We start from the raw sequence: 26,312 nt of genomic DNA, 5'->3' as shown, positions 1-26,312 counted from the left end.
AAAAGAGCTAAGAAGAGGGAAAAAACAAAAGAAGGTACTATATGATGTTAAAAACATTTTTGTTGATGCTTTTGATATTCAATTTTTTTATGATGAAGCCATTACTATTACCCAGCTTGTAAATATTGTTGAATAATTAAATTGGTAATTTGGAATCCAATGAGAAATTAATGGATTGGTCAACAAGAAGATTTGAAAATAAGGTTGTGGATAAATTTTCCATAAAAATTTCCAAGAAAAAAGTTCAATTAAAAGAGCATATACATGTTGAAAATATGATTGAAAGCTTATTATTGAAGATCAAAGAAGGAGATTGTTGCAATGAAGGAAGATTGTTGTTAATAGAATGTTTTCAATCATTGTTTTGTCATTGATGTCAAACCTACTATTTGTAGGAATAACATTTTCTTATAAGATCCAAGTACTATCACTTAGTTGATTGATGAAGATGATTTGATCAACAAGATGTAACAAGAGCACCTAAGGGAAAGGTTGAGTTATGATGTTGTAATGAAGTGCAAGGATTAGTTAAGACAATGGTTAAATGATGTATTGATAACATACTCAAAGATATAGAGGTTGGTCACATTTAGAAACATTGGAGGAAGAAGTTGTAACAAGGTTGATTGCAAAGCTTAAACTAAGATCATTAGTGGGTGCTGAGCAAGTTAGTTGAAGCCGAACAAATTCTTAGTTGTAATCAACTAACATAAAATTCTAGTGTGTGCTGAGTGATCTTCAGGTGCTGAGTGAAGTTCAAGTGTTGAGCATCAAAAAATTCTTAGTTGGTGCCGAGTGATCTTCAGGTGTTGAGCATCAGGAAAAATACATTTGATGCCAAGTAACATAGTATGTGCCAAGCACCAATATTTCAATAGTGCCAAGCTGCTACATTATTTCAAATGATGAAGATTTGCCAAATTTGAGCTGACAAAGTGGTTACCTTGAATTTTGTGAACAAGATGGAAGATAAGGATGATGAGATGGTGGCACAAAATTCGATGTAAACCATTTTTGAGCTAATTGAAGAGGATTATTCAAGAAGTTTCTAGAGGAAAAAAATATGGGTTAGATGCAATGAATCCTACCTAATCCATACAAATTGAAATTAAAGAATGGAAGAATTGAGTAGGAGAAGAACTCCAAGACTTTTATTTAAGGAGTCATAGACTAAGGAGAGAATGCTACTGATACTGTTGCTGTTGAAGAGCAAAACAATGAAGTGGTCAGAAGGGTGTCAATGAGAAGACATCCAGAAGAAGGAAGAGCACAAAGGCTCTCCTTCTACAAGTGCTCATGAGAAGATGATTGCACTAGTACATTGAACATGGAGACTCAAGAAGACAAAGCTTGAAATGAGGGCAAGTTGTCATAAGTTGCAGAGATTGAAGGCTAGGCAATGGTATGAGCTGAGAAGTGATCTGAGATCTACAAGTTAAGTTTTATGTTGTAGTCAAGTCAAGATTTTGTAATACTCTCTAGCAATTATATTGCGCAAGAAAAAATCCTATGGACATAGGTTGGTAAAATAGCCATTTGTAAATCCTTACCAAGGTGGCATTCCAAGTGAATGTTCTAAAGTCCTCTAACCATGCCCACTTCTAAGAGGGTGGTTAAATCCTCTAACAAGGTCACATTTAATAGTGTGTTGTAAGCCTTTAATAGGGCATCACTTCAGATGAGTGAAAATTCAGTAGCATGTTACTAGTGGATTTTCTCAAATTGGGTTTCCACATAAATCACTGTGTTATGTGTTGATTTATTATGTGTTATGCTTGCATGTTGATTTACGATAACTTGTTGTTTAGAAAAGTTAAAGCTTGAATGAATGAATGGTTGAATGGGCTCACTATACTTAGTGAAAAGTTTGAATAGGAAATTTGGACCTTGAAAAACTGATTCACTACCCCCCCCACTCTCATTTATTCTAAAGAATTTCTAACAATTGGTATCAGAGCCATTTGTTTTAGATTCAAGGTAGTAGAAGCAGGAAGATCAAGATGTCCAAGAGAGAAGTTCCCAAGCTCAACAAAGACAACTTTTTTGCATTGTAGAGTCTAATGAAATTGCACCTTGGATCAATAGGTGACTATGCATAAACCTTAATTGGAACAGAACATGTAAATCTAGTTGTACCTCTTACTGCAAATGATTTGAATTAAAATAAGGAGCACAATCAAGCAATGCTATAAATTGCCTCTACACTTAATTATGCAGAATATTATGACATCAAAGATTATGACACTACATTCAAAATGTGGAAAGTCTTATTAGATATCTATGGAGAAAATCAAAATGCCTAGAGAGCAAAGAGAAAAAGCTTAAGAGGAAAGTTTGATGACATGAAAATAGAGGAAGGTGAAAATGCTACTCAATATGTTGCAAGAATGAAAGAAGTGGTAAGTGCAATAAGAAGTCTAGGTGGTCAATTGGAAGAAGAAACTATCATCAGAAACAACTTAAGAACTTTTCTCCCTATCTATGCTATTAGATTTTCAGCCATCCAAGAGCTAATGTGTGTACAAGTAAACACACTAACCTTTGAAGGAATAGTGGGCAGACTTACTGCATTTGAATTGTCCAACTTTGATAGCTACAAACCTGAGAACCTTGAATCTACTTTCAAAGCCAAGATAAAAATAAAAGACACTCAGGAGGAGACATCAAGCAAGAAGAGAAGAAAAGGAAAACATGCATCCAGTAATAGCAACACAAATGAGGAAGATGTGGAATAGTTAGAAGCACTACTAGCTAGGAGATTCCATAGAGGCAAAGGAAAATTCAAATGCAAGCTCCCTATCATATGTTTCAATTGCAATGAATTAGGTCATATTTCTGCAAGATGTACATAGAAGAAGAACTAAAAAGAAGGTAACAAGTATAGGAACAAGAGAGAAGATGATAGCAAAGACTACAAGGAGAAAGCCAAAAGATGCTACATTGTTGAAGAAGATTTATATGAGAATGATGATGAATTAGTCTATGTGGCCATGAAGGATGAATCAGATAAAGATGAAGATAAAGCAACAACATCGGTTTCCTATGTGAACAAAAATGACAAGTGGATCATAGACAGTGGAAGCTCATACACATGACAGGAGATAAAAGTAAGCTCATTACCTTTACTCAATATGATAGAAATAGTGTTAGATTTGGTAATGATGCTCCATGTCAAATCAAAGAAAAAGGCTCTATTAAACTCATAGAGAAAATTTCATGTGATAATGCATAATATGTTGAAGGATTGAACTACAACTTGTTGAGTTTATCATAGTTAGGCAATGTAGGTTGCAAAGTTGAATTTGGAAACAAAACTGTCAAGATTTATGACACTAATAGAAATCTGATAGGAAAAGGTGAACAAACTAGGAGTAATATTTTTCATCCATATATGAAAGATGTAACATGTCTTGATGTTTGAATTGATAATGTGTGGTTGTGGCATAAAAGGTTGTGTCATATTAACTTTGATAATTAGATTAGCATTAGCAAAAAGAACAAAGTCTGAGGATTGCCCAAATTGAAGAAACTTGAAAACACAATGTGCAAACAATGTCAACTAGTGAAGATAACTAAGTCTAGTTTCAAAAGAAAAACATACACTTCCAATGAAGTACTAGAGTTAGTCCATATAGACTTATGTGGTCCAATAGAAGTGCAAAGCTACCTAGGAGACAAATACATAATGCTATTTGTAGATGATTATTCCAAGATGATGACTGCTATGTTTTTGAAGCAAAAATATAATGCATTTCAAATTTTTAAGTGGTATTTGGCCAAAGTTGAGAAGGAAATAGGAAAGAACCTGAAATTTCTAAGGTCAGACAGAGGAAGTGAGTTCACATCAAAAGAGTTTGAAATATTCTACAATGACAAAGGCATCAAAAGGAAAACATCAGCACCAAGAACTCCACCATAGAATGGTATTGTTGAAAGAAGGAATATGTCAGTGATTCACTATGCTAGAACCTTAATGATGGAGAAAAATGTTGCACTAAAGTACTAGAGAGGAGCTATAAGTACTGCAGTCTACACATTGAATAGAGTTCAAGTCAAGAAAGTTACAAATGCAATACCTTTTGAATTTTGGTATTTTCACTCACCTAATGTTAAACATTTCAAAGTATTTGGTTGTAAATGTTATATTCTTAAAAATACTAGAAATGGAAAATTTGATGTAAAAAGTGATGAAGGCATATTCCTTGGACACTCCACTAGAAGTAAGGCATATAAGTATTTGAATACTAACACTAACAAGATTGTGGAGAGTGCAAATGTAAATTTTGATGAGCATACAGAAGTTCAAATTGATGAATCCAAGCAACTAGAGGATTATATATCCTTTGTATACTTCTATGAACGGATGACTATTGAAGATAATGCTGCAAATCAAGTTGGAAATCAACAAAAAATTTCAATATCTATCGAGTCTCAGCTAGTGAATGTTGAGTTGCATTTAGAAGCTGAGCTACAGAATGTAGAAAATGTACATTCTAATTTTGAAAATAGTAAACATGAAAGAAATGATGAAGTGCTAGATGAAGAAGAATAAAATGACTCTAAAGCTGAATGATCAAACATGTAAAGAAGGACAAAACCAAGATTAGCCAAGTATGTGAGAAGACATCACCCTGTAGATCAAATCGTTGGTGACAAAGATGCTAGACCAATGAAAAGGAATAGACTAAGGAATGAATCATGTCTATTGAGCAAGGTTGAATCTAAAATAGTGAAAGATGCACTACAAGATGATGACTGGTATAAAGCCATGGAAGAGGAGATAGATTAGATTGAGAAGAACAAAACATGGACTCTAGTTCCTAGACCAGTTGATAAGAATGTGATTGGTACCAAATGGGTGTTTAGAAACAAATTTGATGAGAATGGTGAGATAACAAGAAACAAAGCCAGACTAGTTTACAAAGGCTATGCACAAGAAGAAGGATTACTTGCAGACTTCAGACTTCATATCCAAATACATCAAGGAGATACTGAAAACATTTGGGTTAGAAGAGTCAAAACTAGTTAGCACACGAATGGCAACTAGACATAATTTATCCAAGAATGATGAGTCTACTAAAGTGAATCAGACATTGTATAGATCAATGATTGGAATGTTTGCAATATGTTGTACATAGTAGACCAAACATTGCATTTGTTGTTGGAATAGTGGCAAGATTTTTTGCAAATCAAAGAGAAAATCACTTAATGGAAATAAAGAGAATACTGAGATACCTGAAAGGAACTGATGACTTTGGTTTGTACTACAAGAGGAGTGAGAAATTTGAACTAAGAGCCTACACTACTATAGATTGGGGAGGTAGAATTGATGATAGAAAAAGCACTAGTGGAGGAGCACTTTTCTTAAGAAAAAGGTTGATTACATGGACCAGCAAAAAGTAAAGTTGCACCTCACAATCCACTGCTCAAGCTGAATATGTTGTAGCTACTATAAATTGCACCAATATTGTATGGATCAGACATTTGCTACAAGGTATGAAGGAAGAGGTAACTGAGCTTATGATACTTGATTGTGATAATACAAGTGCTATCAACATATCAAAGAACCCTATAATGCATGCTAAAACCAAGCACATTGTAATCAAATATCACTATGTAAGAGAGTTGGTGGAAGACAAACAGGTGAAGATGGAATATGTTAGCTCAAAGGAATAGATTGCTGACATCTTCACAGAAGCACTAGCTAAAGATGCTTTTGAATATTTTAGAGGTAAGTTAGGGGTGATACCCCTAGCCAAGGCTACTTGAGGTAAAAGCAAGAATGTCTTTCATCAAATGAGCTAATTGTTGAAGATATTACACATTGATGCTAAGATTTTTTACTTTAGGATTCATGCCTATAGTAATTGAAGTATTGAAGTCCCAAATCAGTCACAAGCAAGGTGACATAGGGAGAAATTGAATGAACTTGCAAAAGCTACACTTGCATATTAAGATGCTAATATGTCTTTGGTATTGTTGTACAAGAGGGAGAAGATGTGAGAAATTGATCAATATGAGAAGTTGTGAGATACTGATCAAAAGAAGATAGAGGGAGAAGTTGACACAAATAATCAGAAGTTGATTAGAATAGTAGAAGATGAGCAATATAGAGGGAGAAAGACAAAGAATAAGGATACAATAGCTAAGAGGAAGAAGCAGAAATGAAGCAATCAAAATAGTAGAAGGAAATGTGAAGTTACAATTTAATTTTTGGAATTTTTAATTGTTGATCAGTTTGGTTTGCCATCAATGCCAAAGAGGGAGATTGTTGGAAATCTTATTGAAAAGTTCATTGTTGAAGATCAAAGAGGGAGATTGTTGCAATGAAGGAATATTGTTGTTAAAAGAATGTTTTCAATCATTGTTTTGTCATTGATGTCAAACTTGCTATTTGTAGGAATGACATTTGCTTATAAGATCTGAGTACTATCACTTAGTTGATTGATGAAGAGGTTTTGATCAACAAGATGTAACAAGAGAACCTAAAGGAAAGGTTGAGTTATGATGTTGTAATGAAGTGCAAGGATTAGTTAAGACAATGGTTAAATGATGTATTGATAACATGCTCAAAGATACAAAGGTTGGTAACATTTAGAAATAATGGAGGAAGAAGTTGTAACAAGGTTGACTGCAAAGCTTAAACTAAGATCATTAGTGGGTGTCGAGCAAGTTAGTTAAAGCCAAGCAAATTCTTAGTTGGAACCAAGTAACAAAAAATTCTAGTGTGTGCTGAGTGATCTTCAAGTGGCGAGTGAAGTTCAAGTGCCAAGCATCAGAAAATAATTAGTTGGTGTCGAGTGATCTTCAGGTGCCAAGCATTAGGAAAAACACAGTTGATGCCAAGTAACATAGTATGTGTCAAGCACCAATATTTCAATAGTTTCAAGCTGCTGCATTATTTCAAATGATGAAAATTTTCCAAATCTGAGCTGGCAAAGTGGTTACCTTGAATTTTGTGAACAAGATGGAAGATAAGGATGATGAGTTGGCTACACAGAATTCTATGTAAACCATTTTTGGGCTAATTCAAGAGGATTATTCAAGAAGTTTCTAGTGGAAACAAAATATGGGTTAGATGCAATGAATCCTACCTAATCCATACAAATTGAAATTAAAGAATGGAAGAACCAAGTGGGAGAAGAACTCCAAGACTTCTATTTAAGGAGTCATGGACCAAGAAGCAAATGCTACTGATATTTTTGCTACTGAAGAGAAAAATTGTGAAGTGGTTAGAAGGGTGTCAAGGAGAAGACATCCAGAATAAGGAAGAGCACAGAGGCTCTACTTCTACAAGTAGTCATGAGGAGATGATTGTACTGGTACATTGAGTATGGAGACTCAAGGAGACAAAGCTTGAAAGGAGAGCAAGCTATCAAAAATTATAGAGATCGAAGGCCAGGCAATGGTATGAGCTAAGAAGTGATCTGAGATCTACAAGTTAAGTTGTATGTTGTAGTCAGGTCAAGATTTTCTAATACTCTCTAGCAATTGTATTGGATAAGGAAAAGTCCTATGGACTTAGGTTGGTTTAATAGCCATTTATAAATCCTTTAACAGGGTGGCATTCTAAGTGAATGTTCTAAAGATCTCTAACCAGGCCCACTTCTAATGGGGTGGTTAAATCTTCTAAAAAGGTCATATTTAATAGTGTGTTGTAAGCCTTTAATAGGGTAGGACTTTCAGAGGGCATCACTTCATAATAGTGAAAATTGAGTAACATGTTACTAGTGGTTTTTCCCAATTTAGATTTCCACGTAAATCACTATGTAATATGTTGATTTCTTATGTGCTATGCTTGCATGTTGATTTACGGTAACTTATTGGTTAGAAAAGTTAAAGCTTGGATGAATGAATGCTTGAATGGGCTCAGTATACTTAGTGAAAAGTTTGAATAGGACATTTAGACCTTGAATAACTAATTCAACCCACAACTTTAGACATTTAGACATTGGCCAAGCTTTAGACAACTCACAACAACATGAGATCTAAATTAATCTCTATTCAAACTAATTTGATAACTCATTTCGAAGTCATGAAATGGGAGATGCAATCAATCTAGGATTTTATCATAGAAGATCATAATCTTTTAGTGGTTGGTAGCTTAATTGACTTAGCTACATGATTACAGTTGCAGAATCACATTTTGGGGGTGGAAAGAACCACATGGGATCATGCACTTTCCATGATCACTCATGTTCATTAGACATTCCTTAATTAATATAGTTTTCTTCCACCCAATCAACCCCAATAGTGATGTAGGCAACAAATGAATAACTAGGGCCAAAGGCTCACCCAGCTATCCAAAATAGCCTATAAGAGTTAACACAACAAAAGAAAACATAAGGAACAACAACCAAAGGAGGAGGAAGAGTGAAATTCTTTTATTGATTCATCAAAATATCTTCATACATGCCCACTAGTAAGGAAGTCTGGTTATGGCCAAATACAAATACATTCACATTCAAAGATCCAACAACAAATTTGTGCTTTCCAGCTCTTCTCTACAATTTGCTCCCAAAAACTTGCCCAATTCTAAGCCTAAACACTCAATATATACTTGCCAAAATAGCTTACAAATTATTCTAAAACATTACATAAGAGCAAGGCCAAACCAACAATGGTCTAGATGCATCACAAGAAAAGATCTTAACATAAATGTCACAGTCAAAAATAAATCGCACAAGTTAGCTCGTAGAAATCATGTCCAAATGCTAACACTCAACATACACTAGGTAACTCAGCACATGAAAAGTCACTCGACATACACTGGCTAACTTGACACGTGAGGGAATTTCTATAGTAATTCAACACATGAAGGAATTGCTAGGCACACGAAGGAATTTCTCAACACATGAAGGAATTGCTATGGTAACTTGGCACATGAAGGAACTACTAGGTGCATGAAGGAATTGCTACAATAACTAGGCACATGAAGGATCTGCTGGGTACGTGAAGGAATTACTAGGCACATGAAGGAATTGGTAGGCACATGAAGGAGTTTCTAGGCACCAACTTGTAGAATGAAAAAAAATGAGCAAGATAACAAGGCAACCCAGGATGCTCCTACATCAGACAATCAAGGTTGAAAGAAATTATTCTCTTGAATCATTAAGATGTCACAACCTGAGCTGAATCCAACCCAAATTGAGAAATCCATCAAACTTCCTCAATCGGCTTCTTAGGATAATCATCTATTGTAACAACTTCATCCTCTAACTCATGATACCTACACAAATCAGCAATATTGAATATAAGAGATATATTCATGTCATCAGGTAACTCAACTTGATAAGTTTTACCACTGTCAAACTTATTCAAGATCTTACAAGGTCCAAATTTCTTCATCTTCAGCCTACCGTATGTTCTAACTGAGAATCTTCCTTTCTTTAGATGAACCATCACCTCATCACCAACTTGAAAATCATGGTGTCTTCTAGACCAATCAGCGTTCTCCTTATACTTCTAATTAATTTGTTCGAACCTCAACTTCACTTCCTTATGCAAAGACTCCATAAAATTAGAAAATTCTTCTCCTACAACACTTCTCTTTTTTTCACCAAAAAAATTTCTCAAATCTGATATACCTCTAGGATGCATTCTAGTAACAATCTCAAAAGGTGTCTTCCCTATACTCCTATTCACAAGATTATTATATGCAAATTCAGCTTATGCCAGTACCATCTCCCAATTACTTGGCTTATTCCTAAGTAAACATCTCAGCAAATTACCCAAGCTTCTATTCACTAGCTCTGTCTATCCATCTATCTATGGATGGAATGTAGAACTAAACTTCAATTCACTATCCATATTATTCCACAAAGTCTTCCAAAAATATCCAAAAAACTTATTGTCTCTGTCAGAAATGATACTTTTTGGTAATCCATACAATCTCTTTAAAGAAAAGTTCAGCAACATGCTCTACATTTGATGTCTTCTTACATGGTATGAAATGAGCCATCTTAGAAAATTTGTCCACTACAACAAAAATGGAATCATACCCCTTCACTATCTTAGGTAATCCAAGAACAAAATCCATACTGATGTCACTCCAAGGTTTCTCAAGAATAGTAATAGGTGTATACAAACTAGTATTCTAACTCACTCCTTTTGCAACTTAACAAACTCCACAACTCTTCACAAATTTCTGAAAATCCTTATACATTTGTGGCCAATAATACTTGTCTTTCAGCAAACCAAGTGTCTTATCAATTCCAAAATGTCCACCCAATCCACAACTATGCTTTTCCTTAATCAGATTCAACCTAAAAAAACTTTTAGGAATACACAACTAAATACCTTTGAACAACATATCTTCTTGAATGAAATATTCATCATACTTATGTGATCTATTAGATTTGGTGCTCTACACTCTCTCCATGCCTCAAAAAAATCAAGATCAATATTATACAACTCTTTCATTTCATCAAAACCAAGAACTTCAACCTTCATTTCAATCAAAAAAGAACATCTACTACTCAATGCATTAGCAACTCTATTAGTAACTCCACTCTTATGCTTGATAACAAATGTGAAACTCTGCAAGTACTCAACCGACTTCATATGTCTCTGATTCAATTTATGTTGACTTACCAAGTATTGTAAAGCTTTATGATTAGCATACAACAAAAAATCATTAGGAATCAAATAATGTCTCCACTTCTTCAATGCTTGAACAGTAGCATAAATCTCTTGATCATACACAAATTACTTCCTTTTAGCATCATTCAACTTTTCACTAAAGAAAGCAACAGGTTTACCTTCTTGACTTAATATAGCTTCTATTGCACTAGCACTTACATCACATTCAACTCGAAAAACTTTGTTGAAATCAGGCAAAGCCAATATAATTAATTCAACAACCTTTTTTTTCAAAATCTCAAAACTCTTATTAGCTTCATGTGTCTACTTGAATTCCTTTTTATCTCCCCTCATTGTTTTAGTCATAGCATTACAAACAACACTGAAATTCTTTATAAACTTTTTATAAAAACTAGCCAAACCATGAAATGATTGTATCTCACCCACATTCTCAGGTGTAGGTCATTCCAAAATTGCTTTAACCTTCTTAGGATCCATCTTTAATCCATTAGCTAAAATCACAAATCCAAGTACACAATTTCCTCTTGCATAAAAGAACACTTTTTCAAATTAATCAGCAACTTTTCCTCTTTCAACCTCTACAATACTTGTCTAATCTTCTCAAGATGTTCTTCCTTAGTCTTCCTAAATATCAGAATATCATCCAAATAAACAATCACAAACTTACCCAAAAATATTTTCATAACTTCATTCATCAGCCTCATGAAAGTACTAGGTGCATTAGTCAAAGAAAAAAGCATAACTAACCATTCATACAACCCATCTTTTGTCTTGAAAGTAGTCTTCCATTGATCATCTTCTCTAATTCTAATCTAATGATAGCCAATCTTCAAATCAATCTTGGTAAAATACTTTGCTTCACTCAAACAATCCATTATGTCATCCATCCTTGGCATAGGAAACCTATATTTCACTATTGTCTTTTTAATGGCTATGGAATTAGTATACATTCTCCATTCTCCATTCCTTTTAGGTGATAATATAGTAGGTACTGCACATGGACTCAATCTTTCTTTGATTAAACCTTTCTGCAACAACTCATGCACTTGTCTATTAAGTTCTTCATTCTCTATAGGTGTCAATCTATATGGTGCTTTGTTTGGAAAACTAGCTCTAGGAATCAGATCCATACAATGACTTATACTTTTGATTGGAGGTAAACCATTAGGAATATCATCAACAACAATATCCTTATACTCATTTAACAATTCTGTAATTTTTGCAAGTATTTGGCTATCACTATCTACTATCACTTGGTAATTACTATCTTCTGCTACTTGATCATTACTACCAACACTTGGTCCTCTAAGAACTATGGAAAAATAAACTTGATTCTTCTTTACTTCTTTTTCAAATTTCTTTCCATTAACCATGCAAAATTTTACTACAATACAACTAACTTCATCTAGACTTTCAATATCTAGAATTTCAAACAAAGGAAACAATATTTGCTTCTTCCCATTTACCCAAAGAGTATATTGATTCAATCTTCCATCATGCATAGCATATCTATCATATTGCCAAGGTGTACCCAAAAAAAATGACAAAAATCCATAGGCATAATATCACACAAGACTTCATCAAAATAATGTCCAAGTGTCAACTTCACAAGGAATTGCTCACTTACCAATATCTTTATGCTCATCTTTGATCCATGAAACATGATAAGGTTTGGGATGTTTTAGCCTCTACAATTATTTGTAACTAGCTCTTCTAATGCCAAATTCATAGAACTTCCACTATAAATGATCACCTTGTAGCATTTTCTAGCCATCTTACTTCTGGTCTTGAAAAGACTTCTCCTTAAAACAAGTTCCTCATCACTTCCTTTATTACATAGGGTTCTTCTCACCATCAAATTTTCTCCAGCCTCAGGTCCACTTGGTGAACCCTCACCATCTCCTTGAATCACAACATTTTTTTTACCTTGCCCACTTTTAGAGCATCTACATTCAAAAGATCTATGTCCCTCTTTACCACATCTTAAACAGTTACCATGAAATCCACATCTAGAATAAGAATTACCTCTTCCTCAGTAAGAATTAGTGTCTCCTCGATAAGAATTACCACTTTTTCATTTGATCTTTCCTTTTTCATCATTCTTCCATTTAGATTTTCCTTTATCCTACATAAAATTGTCAAATCTGCCACCTTCACCATAAGATCTACCTCTGCCTCTTTGGAATCTACCACCTCTACCTCTTTGTCTTTGTTCATGCTTCTTTGTCAAGATCTCCTAAGCTTTCAAGGCATATTGATATGCTTCTTCTACACTTTCCAACTTCACAAAAATTATTTCATCTTGTATTCTAGATCTCAATTCATTAATGTACCTTGCAATTTTCTCAACATCATCATCCAAATGTTCAGATCTGATGTCCAATCTATAGAATTCCTTAGTATATTCTTTCACAGTAATGTCCTTTTGTTTCAAATTTTGCATCTTTCTCAATAAGCTAACTTGGTAATCAGTAAGGAGGAATTTGTTCTTTACCTTGTTCACCATCTTTGGCCAAGTTTTGATCTTCTCCTTTCCTCTCCTTCGTCTATCAATTTTCAAGTGCTCCCACTATAGTGATCCATGACCTTTCAACCTAGTGACTACAATCTTCACCTTTCTATTATTAGGAGTGTTTTCATACTCAAAGAACTTCTCCATATCAAAAATCCAATCCAACACAAAATTGGTATCCAATTTTCCATCATAAGGAACAACTTCTACAATAGGCTTTGAATTTTCCCTAGACAACACTCACAACAATCTTTCATCATCTTGATCTTCTTCAGGTTCTGGATTATGGTTTGGTGTTGTTTCTTCATCATCACTTACATCATCAAGATATGCTCCTCTCCTCTAGGATATCTCCACAACATCTAATCTAGCTACAATCTATCTCAATTGATCCAACATTGCATTATCAACATTATTTCCTCTACCATGAACCATCTTTACAAATCAGGTTCTTGGAAGATCGTAACCCTCTACAAGTTATAGGTTAAATCCATAGATCTGTGACCCCACAACCAAATTTGAATTAGATTTCTATGCAACCCAATCTCCACAAGGATGAACCTCAAGATCTGATACCAACTAATGTAGGAAAGGGATGAGTAACTAGGGCCAAAGGCTCACCCAGCTATCCAAACCACACTGCAAGATTTAACACAATGGAAGAAAACACAAGGAAAAGCAACCAAAGGAGGAAGAAGAGTGAAATACTTTTATTGATTCATCAAAATATCTTCATACATTCCTAGCTATAAGGCCTTCTGAGTTATGACCAAATACAAATACAATCACATTCAAAGATCCAACAACAAATTCGTGCTTTCCAGTTTTTCTCTACAATCTCCTCTGAAAAACTTGCCTAACTCTAAGCCTAAACACTCTATATATACTTTTCAAAATGACTTATAGATTATTCTAGAAGATTACATAAGAGGAAGGTCAACCCAACAATAGTCTAGACACATCCCAAGAAAATATCTTAAAATAAATGGCACAATCAAAAATAAATCTCGCACATCGGCTTGTAGAAATCACGTCCAAATGCTAACACTCAACATACACTAGGTAACTCATCACACGAAGAGTCACTTAGCATACACTAGATAAATTGGCACATGAAGGAACTCCTAGGCACATGAAAGAATTGCTAGGCACATGAAATAATTGTTAGAGTAACTCGGCACATGAAGGAATTGCTATAGTAACTAGGCACATGAAGGAATTGCTAGGAACATGAAGGAATTTCTAGGAACATGAGGGAATGGCTATAGTAACTAGGCACATGAAGGAATTTCTAAGCACATGAAAGAATTTCTAGGCACATGAAGGAATTTCTAGGCATGTGAAGGAGTTGCTAGGCACTAACTTGCAAAATGAACAAAAATGAGTAGGATAACAAAGCAACCCAGGATGCTCCTGCTCCTACATCAAACAACCTTGACATAAGTGTTCAAAAACAACTGAGAATATTGTTTTATTCATTATTCATTATTATTTTGGTATAATTCATAAGACATAGGGGGAGTACTCATATCAGATTATATTTGTAATGATGTAACTATGAAAAAGGTATTTTACCATTAATGTCAAAGGGGAATATTGTTGGTATCTCTAACTACTATTATCTATTAGTGTTAAACACTTTTTCACTTACTAGGTAGAGTTAGACAACCATCACTATGACTAAGATTCTCTATATAGGTAGAGTCATGTACATAAGTATTTGTGTACCATGCTCTATAGGAGTCGAGTACGTATATGGTCATGTGAGTGTTTCCTATTAAATTCTAGCTCAAAACCTATAGAGAAGTTCAAGCATATAAGTGTTGAGTTACATAGAATATCTTGAGCACAATATAGATTGAGCATCAACAATCCATAATATCAAACAATAGTAAGTTCCAAACAATTTAGAGTATACATAAAAGTTAGAAATAATAAAAATTTTGAGGTAAGTCATTTTCAGCCAACATGGGAAAAAAAAATTTACATAGAGGTTGTTACATAAATTTTTATGCATTTATGATGTAGATCACAGATCCCTATGTTTTACAATCAATGATTTAGATGAAGAGACAACATATGGAAGCATCTAGAAAACTCTTTACATAACTCTTTAAATAGAGAATATTTTAACCTAGATAAGGAGGAGAGAGTATGAAGATGAAAAGTAATGCAAATAGTGTAATAGACCATGAGTAATATTCTAATGATGAAGTAAAGGATCAAGATCTAATCTGAATTTAGTGGAAGTGTTTTGTTATCTCTTAGTAGAGAAAGTGACCCAATTAGATAAGTGAAGGTGAAGAAAAGTTTTATCAGATCAGAAGATAGGATCAATGTGCAAAGAGAAGATTCAAAATTAGCTTACAAAGCATACCGAGAGTCAGGTACTAAATCAGTTTTAATCAACTTGAATTAGGGTAAATCTCTTAACAAAGTAATGTTAATAGATCTTTTTAAATCTCCTAACAGAGTCCTTAATTTATCTTAAGTGTTAAATCCTCTAACAAGGTGAGACCTATTAGTGTCAATTTTTTTAACAAGGTAGACCCCTCACAGGGTAGTCCATATATTATGATCAAACATTGTAACCTTAAAATGTTAACTTTATTACTGTAGTAGTGAAGATTTGTAGATGTCATCCCTACCCGAGTGTTACCTTCACCTTGAAGGGTTTCTAGGTAACAAATATTGTGTTATATGTTTATTTTTATGCATGCGATAGATTAGATTTATATGTTACAACAAGTTTATTCTTACAAGTTTTGTTGAAATTCAGAAGTGTGAAGTATACTTTTGAGAGGGGGGAGTGAATTAGAAGTACAAAGCTTAACCAATTAAACTTTTAACTTAAATCAACACATGCATGGAACATACCTAAATAACATGAAAGTAAAAGCATGCAAAAAAATAGTTGACACCATATTTGATCACCCAAAAATCCTCCAAAATGATAAGGTAAAACTAGGGTGGGGATGACACCCACAACTTATGACTACAACAATAGTGTAACTTGTTAAGGTTACAAAGTTTTACCATCAGAAATGGTCTACCCTATGAAAGGCATGCCCTATTAAAGGCTTTCACACCCTATTAAAAGTGTACCTATCTAAAGGATTTACAAAACATTCACTTGGAATGTCACCCTATTAATGGATTTATATAATGGGTTTTAAACCAACCTAAGTCCATAGGATTTCCATTTTTTCAATACAATTGTTAGAGAGTATAGTAGAATGTTTTGACCTAATCACTTATAATCTTCAATTGCTGATTTTAGATCAATATTAAATCCGGACTGATCCTTGCTGATTAGATGTGATGTTGTTGTAGTGTTGATTCTCTATTCTACTAACTAATCTTGCAATTCCTCTATTCTACTAAGTCACTTTGAATTTTCTCTTAACACTTCACCTTCTTATCATTTTGTTCTTCACTCTCTTACAATATATTCTCCTCTCTAAATTATGGGGCTTCATTCTGCTTAAAAGGTTTTCATAACTTAAGGTTATGTATGAATCTATGGTTGAGATTCATCCTTTTTGCCTCTTTAGCATTCCACTTCTCTAATTGGTTGCATGTTGATTTAATAGGGAATAAAATAGATTTCAATCTTATCTCTAAACTTTGAGATCTATCCATTAGCTCTCACACAACATGATTTACATCTTAGTTTGTGAAGGCACAAACTCTTATGTTAATAATGTGTTACTTGACACTTGTTGATTACTGATGCTCGACACATACTAAAAAAATTTCTTGCTCAACACTTGTTGTTTACTCACCACATATAGTTGCTCGACACTATCTATTTTCTTGTCACCTGAATGACTCAACACTTACTATCTTTCTGACTCGACACCTATTGTAACTCATTATATATATATATATATATATATATATATATATATTTATGCTTGGCATATATTGTTAGCTCGGCATGAACTTAGCAAATAGCTTAAGTGTGTTGACACTCAATTCTAAAAACCATTCTAAGATCAACAATATCCCCCTTTGACATGAGTGTCAAAAACACTTAACTATACATGATGAGTCTGACTTCCTCAATTATAATATGACTATTGTTTGACATATATACAAAACTTCAAAATTTTGTGAAGAATTATATACCTCAAAATTTGTAACTCCCCCTGAGTTGATGTGCATTTATTATATCCAAAACTTCTCATAGTGGATTTGTCCCATGCTTATTCATTTTGATACTCTTTATCTGACACTCTTTATCTGTACTTTTTCTATTTACTCCCCTTTTGCTTTCTCTTTTTCTCTATTTTCTTTAAGTCCCCCTTTCAAATGTATCCCCTTGCAATTTAAGCATCCTTCTAGCTTTTTGATTTATTCAATCTCTCCCCATTTGTTTAATTTCTCCCATTAATTTCTCTCTTTTTCAATTTCTCCCCCTTTTTAACACTAATGTCAAAGGGTCGATACTCTCACTGAGTATTTTCCCAAGAAGGTTCTATTCACTTCCATTACAATTCTCAGAGTAGCATCTCAATTTTGTAGTGCAACTTCTAGGGATTTAATCTGATTTGTTGTCTCTGCTACAAGGTGAACTAAGCCATCTAATGTAGAAATATTTGGATCTTTCTTTAATACATCTTTTGCATAGGCTAGTTCTTTTTGTAAAATTTCCATGAGAGGGGTTATGGTAGATTGAATCTAAACTTGTTTGGCTTTGGTGTTAGCCTCATCTACTATTAATATAGCTAGTTCCTTTTCTGTGTGAAGCGGTTTGTGAAAATGCTTCTCACTTTGAGATGGATTTTTTGGCAATTGCATGCCAAATATTCTCAAGATCCTTTCCAAGCTCATTATTCTCTGGCTAGTTTCCTATGCAAAATTTGAAGGATCACACAATTTTGTGTATAATGAGAAGATATTCTCATGTACTTCCTTCACTTTTTCTATTTTATTAGCTAGCTCTACCTATGAAAGTACTATTTCACTAGATATTTTCTCATATACCTTTTCCTAAAACTTTTTTTCTGACCATTCCAAAAGTTTGGCATTAGAGTCAAGGTCTTCACTTTGCACCTAGTTCACTATATCTGAAATTTGCTCCATAATGGGCTCTATTTCATCAGGTGATTGTAAGTTAAAGGCATCTAAGAAGATGTTCTTCATTTCATGTAGTGCATGCTTCTATTTATACTCATTTCTAAATATCTCCTATTTCTTTTTCCTTTCTAATGACATTTGCATTAGATTAATTTGTTCAAGACTAATATTATCATAGTCATATTTGGGAATGATTATCTCTTCATCCAATGTAGGGTCTTCATAGTGAAGTACCCTTGCTACTCTATTGGAATAATCAAATGGGAAGAGTACTTCTGGGGCGGGGTTCGAATCAAAAGTAACTGACTTTTATCCTTTAAAATTTTCACTAAAAATAAAATTGCATGCATGTAAACCTATCAAATAAGCATAAAGTAAACACATGCATCACAACACATAGCATCAAATTTGGTAACCCATAAAACCTTCAAAATGAGAAGGTAAAACTAGGGTGGGGATGATACCCACAAAATCACTGCAGCAATAATGTTTGACCACTTTTGATGGTCTTCCCTATGAAAGGCTTTACATTGTGTCAATAGTGACCTAGTTAAAGAATTTATAGACACTTTAGATGAAGTGCTACCCTATTAAAGGATTTTATCACCTTGTCAAAGGATCTACAAACTAGCTGTTAAGCTAACCTATAACCATAGGATTTTCCCTTCTAATACAATTTCTAGAAAGTATTAGATAAATAAACCTAATAGCTTACAATCCTTGGTTGTTGAATTTAGGTATTTGATCTACTCAATCTGATCTTGATCCTCTGAGATCTGATATCTGTTCAATGCCCTTGCTCTGTTTTGATCAATTGGATATGCAATGCTGATCCAATTACTAAGTCTTTAACACCCCTACTTGCCCTATTCTGTAATTCACTCCCTTCAACTGTTCATCTACTTAGTAACTTCTTAGCAACTCAAAATTATGGGGTCTAAGCCTTCTTATAAAGGCTTCAAAGACTTTTGGGTTTGGAATGAATTCACTAACTAACTTTTCTTGCTCAAATCCTTGGATTTATCCTTTGGTTGCATGCAATATCCACTTTTCTTATTGGTTGCATGCTAATTGCATATGTAAAATAAAATATTTGATATTATCTCTAAAATCCTTTGTGAGTCATCCAAAAATGGTTTACATTTGAGTTTGTGAAGGCACAAACTCATATGTTGATTTTTGTGTTACCCAACACATGCTGGATTACTAGTGCTTAGCACATATATGATTTTGGTTTTGTAGGCTCCTATTGCATTTTACTTTTCTTGGCACATATAGCATTCTATCTTTCTCAACACATATTGCATTTTTACTTGCTCAACATCAATTGTGACTTGGCATCTATAGATCACTCGACACATGCATCACGCTCGGGACCTAAACTCACTCGACAATTATTGAATTCTAGCTCAGCACATATTGTGACTCGAAATGTATAGTGTACTCAGCTTCTATATGAAAATTGGTTAAGTGTGTTGACACTAATTGTCAAAACCAATCTGAGACCAACAATCTCCCCCTTTGACACGAGTGTCAAAAACACTTAACTAAGCACTACATCTATTCTCATGAGTACTATATATATATATAGACACACAGACACACACACACACACACACACACACACACACTTTATGGCATATGTACAAGACTTCAAAACTTGTTCAAAATTTTTTAAAGAGCAATATACCTCAAAATTCTCATAACTCCCCTTGAGCTGATTGTGCCATTTTCATTCGTGTAACCAAAATTCTTGTGCTGAATTTGTCTCATGTTGATGTATCTGATACTCTTTGCCTTTGCCTTATTTTTCTACTCTATACCTATGTTACCTTCCATTCTTATTTACAACTCCCCAAAACATTATATCTCCCCACACTATGTCTTATCTCCCCCTTTATTAGGTCTCCCCTTTTTATTATATATCCTCTTTTATTAAATCTCCCCGTTTTTGACACTAATGTCAAAGGATATTAAGGGGTAATATCATATTTTTCAAAAAATGTACTATTTACCTCCATAATCATCTTGAGAGATGCATCCCAATTCTCCAAAGCAATTTCTAGTGATTTGTGCTAGATGGCAATCTCTGCAGCAAGATGTACAAGTCAATCTAAAGTAGAAAGATTGGGATCTTTCTTTAAAATACTTTCAACATAGACTTGTTCTTTATGGAGAACTTCCAAATGTGGGGTAATGGAAGATTGTATCTACATCAATTTGGCCTTGATATTGGCCTCTTTAGTTGTTAGTGCAGCTAACTCCTTTTGTATGTGAAGCGATTAAGAAAAATGCTTCTCACTCTAAGTTGGATCTTTTGGTAGCTACATGTTGGAAATCTTTAGATTTCTCTCCAAAATCAGTATCCTTTGATTAGTCTCCTATGTGAAATATTAAAAATCACACAAGTTTTTGTATAATGAGAATACATTTTGAAGTACAATTTTTACTTTTTCAATCTTCTTTGCCAATTCTACTTGTGAAAGTGCTATATCACTAGATATTTCCTCATTGACTTTTCCTTTAAATTTCCTCTTAGACCATTCCATAGTTTTTACATTAGTTTCCTATTCTTCATTTTTCAACTGTTCTACTATATCTGATAGTTGTTCCATTATTGGCTTGGTCTCATCAGGTGGCTACAAGATGAAAGCATCCAAAAAGATGTCCTTAATCTCATGTAATGCTTACTTTTTTTTATACTCCTTCCTAAGTATCTCTTGTCTTTCCTACATTTCAGTGATTTTCTCAATTCTTATAGTTTTTGCATCATAATTGGGTATGATTATCTCCTTATTTAACTCAGGGTCTCCATAGTGAAGTACCCTTGTCACTTTTGTAGAGCTTGAGCCTAGTGTAGAGAGTTGCAATGGCATTGCATTAGTGCCCGACTTCTAAAGGACTTTTGTAGGAGTGCCTATTGTTCATAGCTCTACCAATGTCTATATTGCAGCCTACTCCTCTTCCTTTGATGTGTCCTCCTTGTCCTCATTTGATCTCCCTAGATCAATTACAACTATTTTTGGTGTACCTCTAGTTTGTACCGTAGGATCAGATGTATCAATCTATCTTGTTTTCCCTATTGATGTATCTTTGTCTGCTTCTACACTCGACTTTTGTACTATGGTGTCAGTTGCTCCTGATGTGTCAACTATTGCAATTGGTGATGGAAGCATTAGCAGTTGAGCACTAGTAGTTTTAGAGATAACAGAGGGTGGTTCTTGTGGATTCACCCTACCTCTAATTGAACTTGCTACTACTTTTTGTAGCTCATCCACACTGACCAATACTAGATTATTACATACCCTTGCTTGTTGAGTAGGTTGGTCAAGGATCTTTTTGAAATCATCTACAGTCAGTGGATTGATGTTTTGACAAGATTTGTTAGTAACATCCTTCATAATCATTGTATCTTTAGATGTGATGATGACATAAGGAGGGCTAGGAGGTGGCAATTGTGTGTCTTGCACACTCTGTTCTTCTTGCTATTACTACTCAGTTGTTTCCATTTGATCTCCTTTTTTTGTCTCCTCTTCACCTTTTTCCTTGTCCTCTTTTTTCTTTCTTCTCTTCTTCACCTTTATCTTCTTCTCTCTTGTCTTCTTCTTCTTTTTCCTTTTCCTTTTCCTCTGTTTGTTTCTCTTCCTTCTCCTTTTCACTTGCCTCAACTTTATTTGCTTCTGCATCCTCCTCTTTTTCTTCATCCTTGTCAGTAGTCAAGTTGTATATTGACTTCCACAATTTTGTGGAGTTATTTACCACTTCTTCAATCTTGTTTTACAAGATGCTAAAGGCTCTATCTTTTGTTTCAAATTTTCCTCCATGTTTCTTATTTCCCTTGGAAATTTGACCTCTAGTCAATTCTAGCATCACTTGTGCCAGTGTGGATTCTCTTATTTCCTTTTCCATCTTCAAACAATAATGCCACTTATTTTCAATTATTTCATACAACTCCTTGGGCATAGTATTGTCCAATTCAAGAGGAATGTTCTTGAATTCTTCCATCATGGCATATACTAATTCCTCTACCTTATTCTGATCATCTCGACTTAATTTATTGAAATCAATACTTTTCAAATCAGAGAAGTCTACCTTCTTTCTAATATTTTCACAAATTTTATCAATGTGTGACTTGGGAGGATGGCTTACCACTCTAAACTAGGTGATGTCTTCTGATTCTATCCTTTCCTCATCATCTAAGTCTAGTTGTGCAACATATTTTCTTCTTGGTTTCTTTTGAACTTGACTAATCAACTTAGTAGCCTTCTTCTTCTCTTTCACTTGCTCCTTGGACTTTTGAATTGAGGCCCTTGTGGTGGCTCTTGTCACTGGTGTCTTTGGCTTAGCTTGGGTTGGGTTGGCAACCTTCTTGGCTTTGGGCTAGGTTGTAGGCTGAATTTTGGCCTTTCCCTTCTTGGACTTAGCTTGATTTGGTGCTTCCTTGGCCTCTTCTTCCTCTACACCTTCATCCTTTTCTTTATCCTCACCTAAGCCTTGAGTTATTTTCAATGGGCCTTGCCCCTATTCATCTTCTTCACTCTCATCTTCTTCTTCTTCTTCTTCCTCAACTGCCCCTTCAATACCTTCACCAAATTTCTTCTTTATCTTCCTCACTAACTTATCTTTCCTCTTGATTATAGAGGTTGTCTTTAGCTCCATTTCTACTTTGGATTTTACAACATCATATGTACCAAATGGTTTGGCACACTTATCAATGTCCTCTACAAGCAATGTTGTGATTACTATTGATGCTTCATCAATGTTCAGCTCATAACCTAATGGTCTTAGCCATCTAACCCTTGGAATTACTACTTGGATATAAGTATAATCAATATCAACTAAGAAGAAAATGTCATTGATGTGCTGATCTACTAAGGAAACTAGTATCCTCAGTCTTTATTTCATGAATTTCTTGAAATCCTCAAAGTAACTTGTCATCTGTGCTTCAAAGTTATCTCCCATTTGCTCAGTATACTCATTGATTTGAGTAATGGTTGACTTGTTTGATTTCTAGTTCACTTTTCCAATTGAAGGAAATTCTACCAAACCACAAAAGAATATACAAACCAAAATTGAACCAAACTTACATTGAGCACCTTTTGACCTTCTGATTACTCCCAAATTCTCCATGATCTACTATAACATCAATTCTGCCAGATCATATAGATGATCTTTCTTGACAATTTTATAAGATACATCCACAGCAATACATGGTACACTATTCAATCTGCTAGATTGATAGAATTTATGAGATATAACTCTCACTGAAAAATCCATAAGGGGATCTATGATTGTGTCAATGGTCATGCCCCTCCTATTCCATTTAGCCTCGGTGTTCCTTTCAATAGCTTCTTTTGAATCACTACGCAAGGTCTTGTGCTGATCTATGGTTGGAAAACTTGTAACCCTATGCACTATTCTCTTCATTATCTTCACGGGTCCTCCTTCCAACCATAAGAAACCATCATGTATTTGATTAGAGTGATTCTAATCCACTCAATTTTGAAAACTATGGGGAAAACTAGGGCATTGGTTAAACCCTTTTTCTCAACTATTTGAAATTCATCTTTTAATATTTTGTTATCACATAGTTTATCATATGCTTGAAAAATATCTAGGTCTCCTATTGTTCCTACCTTACAATTATAGCACTTCCTTAAATCCTACATCATCACAACTTTGGGTGGAATAATGGACAATGTGTTGGCAAGGTCATTCTTGTAAGCTACCTCTAGAATCAGCCTAAACTCAGGTTGTTTAACTTCATTACTAACTAGCTTGACCTCGTGACCTTCCTTTTCCTTGGGGTTTTTGGAACTAGAAGCCATATTATAGATCTAGGGTTTCAAAAGGTATTAAACTCTAAAACTGTACAACTTAGCACTTGAAGAATACCTTAGATTGATGAAATCTATGATTGATCTTGTTGAAATCTCTGTAAAAGCTTCAATGCTACTCTTTAATCACTTCTGCACTCTTCTCATTTTTTCTTTGCATTTGAATGACAAGAAATGATCATAATTTTTACCTTATATGCTTCAAAACATAGCATTAAATGCTTAGTGCATATACAACTGTACACTTAGCTCTTGAAGATTTCAACATAACTCGGCTTCCATTGGTTTTGCATCACTTGGCTCCAACTAGATTTCCTCTTTACGTGACTTCCACTAAATTTTCTAACTCAGCACTAACTACCAACTCATTCGCTATTGGCAACTCGGTATATACTAGGATTTTACTTGGCATATAAGAACAACTCAATAGTACTTGAAAAAATTTCAAATTTTAACTTGGCATCTTTACTTATGTTGTTTTCTTCTTTACAGTACTTATTTGAATTGGGACTGATGTAGAATATAGCTTTTTATATTAGTCCCATACACCTATCCATGCTTAGTTGGATGAGGTGTGATCACTTGACCTCTTGGGTGAAGTGATCCCTCCATTGGATGTGCTACATCCATCTCTTCTTTGCCATGTTCTATTCATCTCTTCCCTAATGTGTTCAACATCAACCTTTGCCTTCCATTTGTTGACTTTAGAACTTGGTGCCTTGGTCCTTGTTTGGTAGTTCCTATTGATATGACCAGTCTTCAAGCAACTGAAACATGTGGTTTCCTCTAAAATGTGTTCTTATGTAGTTTTTAGGAACATGTCCATATTCCTAACAATAGTGATAGCTTTGCCTAGTATTGTAATCCCAATTGTAGTGGTGTACATGGTTATTTCTCTTTGCTAGCTAGTATGGTGTCCACATAGGCTTTGATCTGCAATCAAAAACTCTATGACCATATTTCTTGCAGTTGTAGTAGTGACCATCAAATCTTGGTGTCCTCGTGGTTTTGGTCCTACAATATTGTGTTTGGTGTCCTTTCTTATTGCGTTTGTGATAGTGACCCTTGTTCTTGGGTTTGTCCTACTAATTGATCTTCTTACTCCTGCATACCTCAGTAGTGTGTCCCTTTTTACCACAAAAATGACAAGTGGGTTTAGTGTTCTTACCTTTGTCACTTCTTTCCTATGCACTCTTTGATGACTCTCCTTCTCAAGTACTAGTGAATCCTAATCCTGAAGTCTCATTGCTAGATCTTGGTGATTTTAGCAGTTGTTCAAAGTGCTTGATGGCTTTACTTGATTTATTGAAGCTCTCTACTATCTCCTTTTCTCTTCTCAATTCATTCTACAATTTTTCATTTTGCATTCTTAATGTGGAGATCTTAATGTCCTTGACATTTTTCTCATGATGAGCATTCATCATTTGGCTAAGGGTACCTAGCTGCATGTTGGAGATTCTTGTAAGCTCTACTAACTTCTCCTCTAGTCTATTGGCAAGGTTTCTATTGTCATTCTCAAGAATAGCCCTATCCTCAATGGCTCTTTTCTTCTATTTAGTTATCTCACACAACATCATGGCTTGTGACTTTTTCTCAATCTTGAGAGATCTTATCTCTCTTGCTTAAACTCTATTATTTTCCATCAGTTCTACTATTGCTACATCAACTTCTTTAGTATCTCCATTAGCAAACACTTTTGTGGTATCAGTATCCTTGTAATGTGTGTCATTTTTAGCTATGGTTGTATCCTTCCTTCTTTTCAAGGATTTTCTCAATTCTTCTCTGGCTTCCTCCAAGTTGTGTAGAGCAAGTTGCACATCAATCACTTGATTCTCTATAATCTTCCCAAGTTTGAAGACTTCCATCTTTAGATCTTTTCTCTAAGATGTTAGGCTTATCCTTGTGAGAACCTTTCTCTGATACCAATTTTTTGAATAATCAAATGGGAAGAGTAATTTTGAGAGGGGGGTTGAATCAGAAGTAACTAACTTTTATCCTTAAAACTTTTCATTAAAAATAAAATTGGATGCATGTAAACCTATCAAATAAGCATAAATTAAACACATGCATCACAACACATAACACCAAATTTGGTAACCCAAAAACCCTCCAAAATGAAAAGGTAAAACTAGGGTGGGGATGATACCAACAAAATCACTACAATAATAATGTTTGACCACTTCTGATGGTCTTCCCTATTAAAGGCTTTACACTGTGTCAATAGTGACCTAGATAAAGAATTTATGAACACATTACATGAATTGCTACCCTGTTAAAGG

Source organism: Cupressus sempervirens, chromosome 8, assembly GCF_028749045.1.
Source record: "Cupressus sempervirens isolate cs-2001-9-10 chromosome 8, ASM2874904v1, whole genome shotgun sequence".
Classification (NCBI taxonomy): Eukaryota; Viridiplantae; Streptophyta; class Pinopsida; order Cupressales; family Cupressaceae; genus Cupressus; species Cupressus sempervirens.
Note: the sequence above shows the minus strand (reverse complement) of the source record.